Source organism: Triticum urartu, chromosome 4A, assembly GCF_056163025.1.
Source record: "Triticum urartu cultivar PI428250 chromosome 4A, HENAU_Tu73, whole genome shotgun sequence".
NCBI lineage: Eukaryota > Viridiplantae > Streptophyta > Magnoliopsida > Poales > Poaceae > Triticum > Triticum urartu.
In genome coordinates, this window is record NC_141876.1 from 533,724,434 (window position 1) to 533,737,106 (window position 12,673).

Sequence of the window (12,673 nt, forward strand, 5' to 3'; positions counted from 1 at the left end):
GTCTTATTCATCCTTTGCATATTATAGTTCATCACGAAGCTCTTGTAGCTTGGTGGCAGTGATTGGAGAATTCTGTCAATGACGCAATCATATGGAAGATTAACTCCCATCTGAATCGAGTGATTATTATACCCAGACATTTTGAGTATATGCTCACTGACAGAACTGTTCTCCTCCATCTTGCAGCTATAGAACTTATTGGAGACTTCATATCTCTCAATCCGGGCATTTGCTTGAAATATTAAATTCAACTCCTGGAACATCTCATATGCTCCATGACGTTCAAAATGTCGTTGAAGTCCCGATTCTAAGCCGTAAAGCATGGCACACTGAACTATCGAGTAGTCATCAGCTTTGCTCTGCCAGACGTTCATAACATCTGGTGTTGCTCCAGCAGCAGGCCTGGCACCCAGCGGTGCTTCCAGGACGTAATTATTCTGAGCAGCAATGAGGATAATCCTCAAGTTACGGACCCAGTCCGTGTAATTGCTACCATCATCTTTCAACTTTGCTTTCTCAAGGAACGCATTAAAATTTAACGGAACAACAGCACGAGCCATCTATCTACAATCAACATAAACAAGCAAGATACTATCAGGTACTAAGTTCATGATAATTTTAAGTTCAATTAATCAAATTACTTAAGAAATCCCACTTAGATAGACATCCCTCTAATCCTCTAAGTGATCACGTGATCCAAATCAACTAAACCATAACCGATCATCACGTGAGATGGAGTAGTTTTCAATGGTGAACATCGTTTATGTTGATCATATCTACTATATGATTCACGCTCGACCTTTCGGTCTCCGTGTTCTGAGGCCATATCTGCATATGCTAGGCTCGTCAAGTTTAACCTGAGTATTCTGCGTGTGCACAACTGGCTTGCACCCGTTGTAGATGGACGTAGAGCTTATCACACCCGATCATCACGTGGTGTCTGGGCACGACAAACTTTGGCAACGGTGCATACTCAGGGAGAACACTTCTTGATAATTTAGTGAGAGATCATCTTATAATACTACCGTCAATCAAAGCAAGATAAGATGCATAAAAAGATAAACATCACATGCAATCAATATAAGTGATATGATATGGCCATCATCATCTTGTGCTTGTGATCTCCATCTCCGAAGCACCATCGTGATCACCATCGTCATCGGCGTGACACCTTGATCTCCATCGTAGCATCATTGTCGTCTCGCCAAGCTTGTGCTTCCACGACCATCGCTACCGTTTAGTGATAAAGTAAAGCATTACATCGCGATTGCATTGCATACAATAAAGCGACAACCATATGGCTCCTGCCAGTTGCCGATAACTCGGTTACAAAACATGATCATCTCATACAATAAAATTCAGCATCATGCCTTGACCATATCACATCACAACATGCCCTGCAAAAACAAGTTAGACGTCCTCTACTTTGTTGTTGCAAGTTTTACGTGGCTGCTACGGGCTTAAGCAAGAACCAATCTCACCTACGCATCAAAACCACAACGATAGTTTGTCAAATAGACTCCGTTTTAACCTTCGCAAGGACCGGGCGTAGCCATACTTGGTTCAACTAAAGTTGGAGAGACAGTCGCCCGCAAGCCACCTATGTGCAAAGCACGTCGGGGGACCAGTCTCGCGTAAGCGTACGCGTAATGTTGGTCCGGGTCGTCTCGTCCAACAATGCCGCCGAACCAAAGTATGACATGCTGGTAGGCAGTATGACTTATATCGCCCACAACTCACTTGTGTTCTACTCGTGCATATAACATCAACATATAAAACCTAGGCTCGGATGCCACTGTTGGGTTTCGTAGTAATTTCAAAAAATTTCCTACACACACAAGATCATGGTCAAGCATAGCAACGAGAGGGGAGAGTGTTGTCTACATACCCACGCAGACCAACTGCGGAAGCGTTGACACAACATAGAGGAAGTAGTCGTATGTCTTCCCGATCCGACCGATCCAAGCACCGTTACTCCGGCACCTTCGAGTTCTTAGCACACGTACAGCTCGATGACGATCCCCGGGCTCCGATCCAGCAAAGCGTTGGGGAGGAGTTCCGTCAGCACGACGGCGTGGTGACGATCTTGATGTTCTACCGACGCAGGGCTTTGCCTAAGCACTACAACGATATGACCGAGGTGGAATATGGTGGCAGGGGGCACCGCACACGGTTAAGGAACGATCACGTGGATCAACTTGTGTGTTCTAGGGTGCCCCCTGCCTCTGTATATAAAGGAGCCAAGGGGGAGGGGGCGGCCGGCCAAGGAGGGTGCGCCAAGGGAGTCCTACTCCCTCTGGGAGTAGGATTCCCCCCCCCCCCAATCCTAGTTGGAATAGGATTCCTCGAGGGGGGAAAGAGAGAGGGGGGCCGGCCACCTCTCCTTGTCCTAATAGGACTAGGGGAGGGGGGAGGCGCGCAGCCCACCTTGGGCTGCCCCTTTCTCCTTTCCACTAAAGCCCACTAAGGCCCATATAGCTCCCAGGGGGTTCCGGTAACCTCCCGGTACTCCGGTAAAATCCCGATTTCACCCGGAACACTTCCGATATCCAAACATAGGCTTCCAATATATCAATCTTTATGTTTTGGCCATTTCGAGACTCCTCGTCATGTCCATGATCACATCCGGGACTCCGAACAATCTTCGGTACATCAAAAATGCATACACTCATATAACTGTCATCGTAACGTTAAGCGTGCGGACCCTACGGTTCGAGAACAATGTAGACATGACCGAGACACGTCTCCGGTCAATAACCAATAGCGGGACCTAGATGCCCATATTGGCTCCTACATATTCTATGAAGATCTTTATCGGTCAGACCGCATAACAACATACGTTGTTCCCTTTGTCATCGGTATGTTACTTGCCCGAGATTCGATCGTCGGTATCCAATACCTAGTTCAATCTCATTACCGGCAAGTCTCTTTACTCGTTCCGTAATACATCATCCCGCAACTAACTCATTAGTTGCAATGCTTGCAAGGCTTATGTGATGTGTATTACCGAGAGGGCCCAGAGATACCTCTCCGACAATCGGAGTGACAAATCCTATTCTCGAAATACGCCAACCCAACATCTACCTTTGGAGACACCTGTGGAGCTCCTTTATAATCACCCAGTTACGTTGTGACGTTTGGTAGCACACAAAGTGTTCCTCCGGTAAATGGGAGTTGCATAATCTCATAGTCATAGGAACATGTATAAGTCATGAAGAAAGCAATAGCAACATACTAAACGATCGGGTGCTAAGCTAATGGAATGGGTCATGTCAATCAGATCATTCAACTAATGATGTGACCTCGTTAATCAAATAAAAACACTTTGTTCATGGTTAGGAAACATAACCATCTTTGATTAACAAGCTAGTCAAGTAGAGGCATACTAGTGACACTAAGTTTGTCTATGTATTCACACATGTATTATGTTTCCGGTTAATACACTTCTAGCATGAATAATAAACATTTATCATGATATAAGGAAATAAATAATAACTTTATTATTGCCTCTAGGGCATATTTCCTTCAGTCTCCTAGGTCTTGTTCGTTGAGAAAATCACGTTCTCGAAGGTTTCATTCCGTTTGGACTCCGTTTGATATTCCTTTTCTTCGAAACCCTAAAACAGGCAAAAACAGCAATTCTGGGCTGGGCCTCCGGTTAATAGGTTAGTCCCAAAAATAATATAAAAGTGGATAATAAAGCCCAATAATGTCCAAAACAGTAGATAATATAGCATGGAGCAATCAAAAATTATAGATACGTTGGAGATGTATCAATATTATAGTTCATCATGAAGCTCTTGTAGCTTGGTGGCAGTGATTGAAGAACTCTGTCAATGACACTATCATCAGGAAGATTAACTCCCAGCTGAGTCAAGTGGTTGTGGTACCGAGACATTCTGAGTATATGTTCACTGATAGAACTATTCTCCTCCGTTTTGCAGCTGTAGAACTTATTGGAGACTTCATATCTCTCAATCCGGGCATTTTCTTGAAATATTAACTTCAAATCTTGGAACATCTCATATGCTCCATGACGTTCAAAACGTCGTTGAAGTCCCGGTTCTAAGCCGTAAAGCATGGCACACTGAACTATTGAGTAGTCATCAGCTTTGCTCTGTTAGGTGTTCACAACATCTGGCGTTGCTCCTACAGCGGGTTTGTTACCTAGCGGTGCTTCCAGGACATAATTCTTCTATGCAGCAATGAGGATAATCCTCAAGTTACGGACCCAGTCCGTGTAGTTGCTACCATCATCTTTCAACTTAGCTTTCTCTAGGAACGCATTAAAATTCAACGGAAGAACAACATGGGCCATCTCTTTACAACAACATATACATGCAAAATACTATCAGGTACTAAGTTCATGATAAATTAAAGTTCAATTAATCAAATTACTTAAGAACTCCCACTTAGATAGACATCCCTCTAATCATCTAAGTGATCACGTGATCCATATCAACTAAACCATGTCCGATCATCACGTGAGATGGAGTAGTTTTCAATGGTGAACATCACTATGCTGATCATATCTACTATATGATTCACGCTCGACCTTTCGGTCTCAGTGTTCCGAGGCCATATCTGCATATGCTAGGCTCGTCAAGTTTAACTCGAGTATTCTGCGTGTGCAAAACTGGCTTGCACCCGTTGTATGTGAACATAGAGCTTATCACACCCGATCATCATGTGGTGTCTCGGCACGACGAACTATAGCAACGGTGCATACTCAGGGAGAACACTTATACCTTGAAATTTAGTGAGAGATCATCTTATAATGCTACCGCCGAACTAAGCAAAATAAGATGCATAAAGGATAAACATCATATGCGATCAATATAAGTGATATGATATGGCCATCATCATCTTGTGCCTTTGATCTCCATCTTCAAGCACCGTCATGATCACCATCGTCACCGGCTTGACACCTTGATCTCCATTGAAGCATTGTTGTGGTCTCGCCAACTATTGATTCTACGACTATCGCTACCGCTCGGTGATAAAGTAAAGCAATTACATGGCGATTGCATTTCATACAATAAAGCGACAACCATATGGCTCCTGCTAGTTGTCGACAACTCCGTTAGAAAACATGATCATCTCATACAATAAAATTTAGTATCATGTCTTGACCATATCACATCACAACATTCCCTACAAAAACAAGTTAGACGTCCTCTACTTTGTTGTTGCAAGTTTTATGTGGCTGCTACGGGCTGAGCAAGAACCGTTCTTACCTACGCATCAAAACCACAACGCGGTATAGTGATTGCTTTTTAATCTTCAGAAAGAACCTTGTTCATTGAATCCGATTCAACTAAAGTTGCAGAAACTGACACCCACTAGCCACCTGTGTGCGAAGCACGTCGGTAGAACCAGTCTCGCGTGAGCGTACGCGTAATGTTTGTCTGAGCCGCTTCATCCAACAATACCGCTGAATCAAGAATCAACTAGTGACGGCAAGCAATATGTATATACCCACGCCCACAACTTCTTTGTGTTCTACTCATGCATATAACATCTACGCATAGACCTGGCTCGGATGCCACTGTTGGGAACGCAGTAATTTCAAAAAGAATTCCTACGCACACGCAAGATCCATCTAGGTGATGCATAGTAACGAGGGGGAAAGAGTGTTGTCCACGTACCCTCGTAGACCGTAAACGAAAACGTTATGACAACGCGGTTGATGTAGTCGAACGTCTTCACGATCCGACCGATCCTAGCACCGAAGGTACGGCACCTCCGTGATCTGCACACGTTCAGCTCGGTGACGTCCCACGAACTCTAGATCTAGCTGAGTGTCGCGGGAGAGTTTCGTCAGCACGACGACGTGGTGATGAAACTATCAGAATAGGGCTTCGCCTAAGCACTGCAACGATATGACCGAGGTGGATTATGATGGAGGGGGCCACCGCACACGGCTAAGACAATTGTCAACTTGTGTGTCTATGGGGTGCCCCCTCCCCCGTATATAAAGGAGTGAAGGAGGGGGGAGGGCCGGCCCTCTATGGCGTCCCCTGGAGGAGTCCTACTCCCACCAGGAGTAGGATTTCCCCCCTTCCCTAGTTGGACTAGGAGAGGAAGGAAGGGGGAGGAAGGAGGAAGGAAAGAGGGGGCCGGCCCCCCACCCAATTCGGATTGGGCTTGGGGGGGCTCCTAGGCTTCCTTCTCCTCTCTCCCACTATGGCCCAATAAGGCCCATATACTTCCCGGGCGGTTCCGGTAACCTCCCTGTAGTCCGGTATATGCCCGAACTCACTCGGAACCATTCCGATGTCCAAACATAGGCTTCCAATATATAGATCTTTATGTCTCAACCATTACGAGACTCCTCGTCTTGTCCGTGATAATATCCAGGACTCTGAACTACCTTTGGTACATCAAAACACACTAACTCATAATACCGATCGTCACCGAACGTTAAGCGTGTGGACCCTACGGGTTCGAGAACTATGTAGACATGACTGAGACTCATCTCCGGTCAATAACCAATAGAGGAACCTGGATGCACATATTGGTACCTACATATTCTACGAATATCTTTATCGGTCAAACCGCATAACAACATACGTTGTTACCTTTGTCATCGGTATGTTACTTGCCCGAGATTTGATCGTCGGTATCATCATACCTAGTTCAATCTCGTTACCGGCAACTCTCTTTAGTCGTTACATAATGCTACATCCCATAACTAACTCATTAGTTACATTACTGGCAAGGCTTATAGTGATGTGCATTGCCGAGAGGGCCCAGAGATACCTCTCCGATACACAGAGTGACAAATCCTAATCTCGATCTATGCCAACTCAACAAACACGATCGGAGACACCTGTAGAGCATATTTATAGTCACCCAGTTACGTTGTGACGTTTGATAGCACACTAAGTGTTCCTCCGGTATTCGGGAGTTGCATAATATCATAGTCATAGGAACATGTATAAGTTATGGAGAAAGCAATAGCAGTAAACTAAACGATCATCGTGCTAAGCTAACGGATGGGTCAAGTCAATCACACCATTCTCTAATGATGTGATCCCGTTTATCAAATGACAACTCTTTGTCCATGGTTAGGAAACTAAACCATCTTTGATCAACGAGCTAGTCAAGTAGAGGCATACTAGTGGCACTCTGTTTGTCTATGTATTCACACATGTACTAAGTTTCCGGTTAATACAATTCTAGCATGAATAATAAATATTTATCATGATATAAGGAAATATAAATAACAATTTTATTATTGCCTCTAGGGTATATTTCCTTCATATTTATGGGCTTACACTGGGCCCAAACTCAAAACACTGATACAGAAGCCCGATAAAGCCGAGACCACTAGCTATCATTCAAGACAATATTCCATTAGTTAAAAGAAGACAGGCTCACATTATTATTAAGGTGTCATTATTGTTATTATTATTATTAACATGGTATTTTTATTACTAGAAGGATGGCAGTTTTATTATTGAGAACATGACATTTATATTATCAATAACATGGTTATATTTTAATTAAGAACATGGCATTTTAATAGTCAACAACAAGACATTTTAAATTTAAGAGCATGACTTTTTATTATTAAGAGGATCGGATGGATTTTCGTTCCTTTTTTATACGATGCCATTTTTTTATCTAGAGGATGACATATTTTAAAGTTTAGCATGACAAAAAAAATCTAGATCACGTAACCTTTTTTTTGGTTTTTGCTCATACTCGTTATAAATTTATAAATTAGAGTAATAGGGAGTTTTATAAATTAGCATGGCATTTTTCATAATTCAAATCATGCCAATTAGGTATTTTTTTTTTGTTTGACAGTATTTTTTCGTAAAAAAAAGTTTACTAGGCCTATGGGTCAAACGGGGGATCGCGCGAGAGCTTTTCCAGGGCAAACGGCCGAAAACGTATATTGCAGGCAGCCTCCCTGGCGAATGAAACGGTCACTGGACGGCACCCCTTTGTCTCGCATTAAGCAAGACCTTTGGAACCCTCACTAAAGGGGGAGAGCGAGATGGGCCGGCCTAGACGCGCAGGATGCCACAGCCTTGATTTTTCTTTTCTTTTGACCTTTTTGGCTTTTGTTTTTTGCATTATTTGTTCACATATGTTTATACTTTAACATATTCTAAATATACATATAAAAAAACACTATACAAAAAAACATTTGAAATATGTTGACCAAGCATTTTAAAATCGTTAAATGCGTATAGAGAAAATGCTTATGACATATACAAAAAACAATGTGTATGAAAAAAATTGATCTGTATTTGAAACATTTTAATCCAGTATTTTAAAAAATTGAACATATATTTAAAAAATGTTAATCAAGCATTTCAAAATGGTTAAATGTGTATAGACAAAATATTGACCATGTATTAAAAGAATAATGAAATTTTTAGATCATGTAAATAAAAATGTTAATCAAGCATTTGAAAAAAATGTTGAACAAGTATTTCAATAATCAAGCATTTGGAAAATGTTAAATGTGTATAGAAAAAAATGCTCACCATGTATTAGAAAAATTCTGAAAAACTTGATCATGTATATAAAAATGTTAATCAAGAATTTAGAAAAATGTTGAACAAGTATTTGAAAAATGTTAATCAAGTATTTGGAAAATGTTAACTGTGTATAAAATGTTGACTATGTATTAATAAAATGTTTTTTTGATTTGAAAGTGTCTGTCTAGCATTTAAGAAATGTACATAAAAAATGTTGACTATGTATTAAAAATGGTTAATATTATATTTGAAAAATATTAATCAATGATTTGAAAAAATGTGTACAGAAAAAATGTTGACCATTTATTAAAAATATATTAAATTTGTATTGTTAAAATGTAAGAAAGTATTAGAAAAATGTTTGTGACATATGTGAAAAATGTAGAATGAAAACCAAAACAAACAAAGAAAAACCAAAAAAGAAGGAAACCCGATAAAAACAATGAAAGATACGAAGAAAAACAAAAAAATGATAAGTAAAAAAGAAAAACAGAAAAGGAGGAGAAAAACGAATAAAATAGAAGAAAAAGAAAGAAGTAAACGGAGAAAAAAGAAAGGCAAGACAAAAAAAACCAAATGCAAAACCAGCTCTTTTACAATGCGAACTAACCTATGGTTGAGATGGTTAGGTGGACAGTGGTATCCCCAACCCATCAGGGTTCAAATCCCGGTGCTCGCATTATTCCTGGATTTATTTCAGGATTTCCGGCGATGCGCTTTCATTGGGAGGAGACGTTCCCGTCGATGACGAGGCGCCTACGGTGACTTCGTAAATCTCAAGATGATATGTCGGCTCAGTCTCTCGAAGGTGCTCATAGGGGTAGGGTGTGCGTGTGTGCGTTCATAGGGGTGAGTGTATGCGTGTGTATATGAGCGCTTGTGTCTGTACTGATGCTCAAAAAAAAAACTATGTCGCGCTTTAGTAGCTTACATTTAGTTGAAGCTGGCTTATTCGCTAGAAGAGGTGCCTCTTAGCTGGAGACTAGGGTTCAAATCCTAGTTTCGCCCATTTTTCTTCACACCTTCTTTTAAACGTGCGCCTAACAGGCCGGCCAAATAGCTACAGCCTACATCATGGGAGCATTCGTTTCAGCGAGATGGAAGTAGCACTCGCCTTCTCTTTTTTTTTTAAACGTGCGCTAACAGGAATAACTTTTTTTTTATAAAGAGAGCTCCCTCTCCGATTTCCATTTAAAAGAAACCAGAATGTCTTTTTGTTGCTATCTTGGTGTAACATAGATAAGCCACAAACCAGTTCCTGAGAAATAAAGTTTGGTTGGTCACAAATAATGAGAATACGAATTATTGCTGATCAACGAAGTTTGTTATTTTTTACCTACACAATTGTTGTTTGTTTTGTTGGGCCATGTGTGTGTGTAAAGATAGAACGAGTTGTGGTGGACTGATGACAAACACAAATTCAGGGAACAGTCTAGCAGATAACATAAAAGAAAGATTGCATTTGGTAAAGTTTTCAACTCAAACCACTCATGTCACATTCAGATATTTTAGGGTACAGGCTTACATACAAGATCAACGTTTGATGCTTCCTGGAAGGCTAATTAGCTAGAAACTAAGCGAGCCTGGGTCAGTGCCAGTTCACTGATGACATATACACATATTATAGGGGAACATGTGATTCTTCCTGGATCACTAATTACCTAACAATTAAGCTAGACTGAAGCAGTTGCCGTGTACTGATGACACAACATTTGGTATGGAAAAGGCTAGCAGAGAAGACTAAACTATGATTTTCCTGGATTCAGCGTTACTGCAGCTTCAGCTTCAAATGCTTCTTCAGACAAAGATGAAGAACAGCGGCGAGATTCAGGATCCCGACGATGAGGATCCATTTCATTGTGGCTTCCAGTGCTTGGGCTCCATGGCGACAGGGATGAACAGCTTAGGCCACTTGGCTCGAAGCACGCCGATGTCGACCGAAGCGGATCCCGACATATTTATTATCATCAGTTCAGAATTTTGGAAAAACCGCACAAATTATGCGCTATATATAGGACATGGCTAAACTGAAAGGAACTAAAATCTCCCGTAAGCTCTCTACGAATATGACTAAATTGAAAGGAACTAAAGTGTCCACTAAGCTCTTGAATTTGCTTCATTCTCCCTGCAGGTGTTCTTCCACAGCCCGATGTGTCGAAGATCCGACGGGTAACTTACTATACCATGTGTAGCTAACTTAAAAGAAAATACATGATATAGCTTCTTTTCCTATCTAGTAGTATTTCACAGTAAAGAAATTTGCACATGAAAAAGACGGTGGAAACACATACACTGAACTACATGAACAGGTCCAATTGCTGTACTAGACTACTAATACCATTATATATCAAATCTTGAAGTTCTGATGAAATCTGCACCAGCAGGACATTTTTAACCATCGGTACATCCATCACTCCAGATTTCTGTTGTTTAGAGCATTTATACTACAGATTTTGGAAAAACCGCACATATTGTGCACTATAACTCACTGTAAACAACATGTCAACACTACGTCAGAATTACACACCTCTGATTCTCTGAATGTGTGCAGAATGACACATGCAATTCAGAGAAACAGGCCAACACAACACTAATGGGCGATCCGGCGATCAAGGCGCCAAAGGATCTACTTCTGCTTGATGGTCATCGAAGCATTTACATAGATGGATCATCCAATCACAGATACATTTGGAGAGTTCAATTACACTTGTTGTGCTGCGTTCCACACAGCGACGGCGACGGGAATTTTGAGTAGATTCTTCTGTGGCATGGCCGGCGGGATGAACTTGATCCTTGGTGCCTTCTTTACCGTCAACGGCAAAGCGCCGCCCTTTGCCGCGGCGGTGGCAGGACGAGGAGCAGCAAACCATCGGTGTTTGAGCGCCGCGGCCGCCGTCAGTCGCTTGTCGGGGTTGCAGGTGAGGAGGCCTTGCAGCAACTGGAATCCTTCGTCGGAGAGCTTCTCTCGAGGGAACAGTTCCCGCAGCTTGTTCTCCTTGTGCCCCGGCGGTAGGAGTCGTAGGGCCTTGGCGGTGTGCGGCAACGATGTGAACTCCGGCCACGTCCTGTCGTCCGGCGTCCCGAGCAAGCGGAAGATGCTCCAGAGTTGGATGATCTCATTGTTTGTGTCGTCGTCATCGTCATCGTCATCATCATCATCGCCAAGGAACAGCGTCTTTCCGGTGAGCATCTCGGCCATGACGCACCCGAGAGACCACGTGTCGACGAGCGCGTCGTAGTCTTCCTTCCCCAGCAGCATTTCGGGCGCCAAGTAGAACGCCGTGCCGGCCTGGGTGTAGGGCGGCAGCTCGGACAAGGAGATCGCCAGCCCAAAGTCGCAGATTTTGACCAGTTCCCCGTCTTGGCCGATGAGGATGTTGGCTGGCTTGATGTCGCGGTGGACGACGTGGCGGTCGTGCATCTTCTTGGCGCCGGTGAAGAGCTTCCACATGATGGCGCGCACCGTGGACTCCGGGAGCGGCGGCCGCCGCCGCGGCACCTATTCCACAGGAACTCATGGAGGGTCGGCGCGGCGACGTACTCCATGACGAGGCCGTAGGCGCCGTTATCAGGGTCGCGCACCAGGCCCTCGAAGCCGACGGCGTACGGGTTCCCGTCGCAGGCCTCGAGGAATCCGGCCTCCCGCAGAAGCTCGGCGGGGTCGGGCGCCTCCGTGGACCCGTCCTCCCAGCTGAGGTACTTGATGGCGACGATCTTGCCGGTGGCGCGGTGGCGCGTCCGGAGGACGCAGCCGAAACCGCCCTCGCCGAGGCATGTCTTCTCCTCGTAGTCCGCGCTGCTCCGGATGTTGTTGATGCGGCTCCTCTTGCAGCGCGTCGGCGATCCTTGGGTGGTGGTGGCGTGTCCGGCGCCGAGGACGGCAGCAGCAGGTCGCTTGCGCGCGGCCATCGCCATCGCGCGAGCTCGACGGAAGGACTACGCGCTTCGGTTCATGGAGGCGGGGAGGATGGCAGCGGTGGATCGAGGGAGGAGGGGAGGTGGGTGATGAGCTGATGGATGGATCGATCGACGCGATTGGGCGTGGAAATATACGCAGGAGCGGCCCCGATTGGAGTCGGATTCAAATTCAAATCCGAGTTTTCGTTGGATTGCCGCCCGCGTTTTCAAAACGCAGCTTAGCTGTGCACTGCAGACACGACGATGTTTGGGGTCTT

The 12,673-nt window shown here is 43.9% G+C and overlaps 1 pseudogene; it reads right to left on the bottom strand.

Moving 5' to 3' along the window:
* Positions 1–11,199: 11,199 nt before the first annotated feature.
* LOC125554086 (putative cyclin-dependent kinase F-2) lies at positions 11,200–12,413 on the bottom strand (annotated as a pseudogene).
* Between the last annotated feature and the right edge of the window lie 260 nt (positions 12,414–12,673).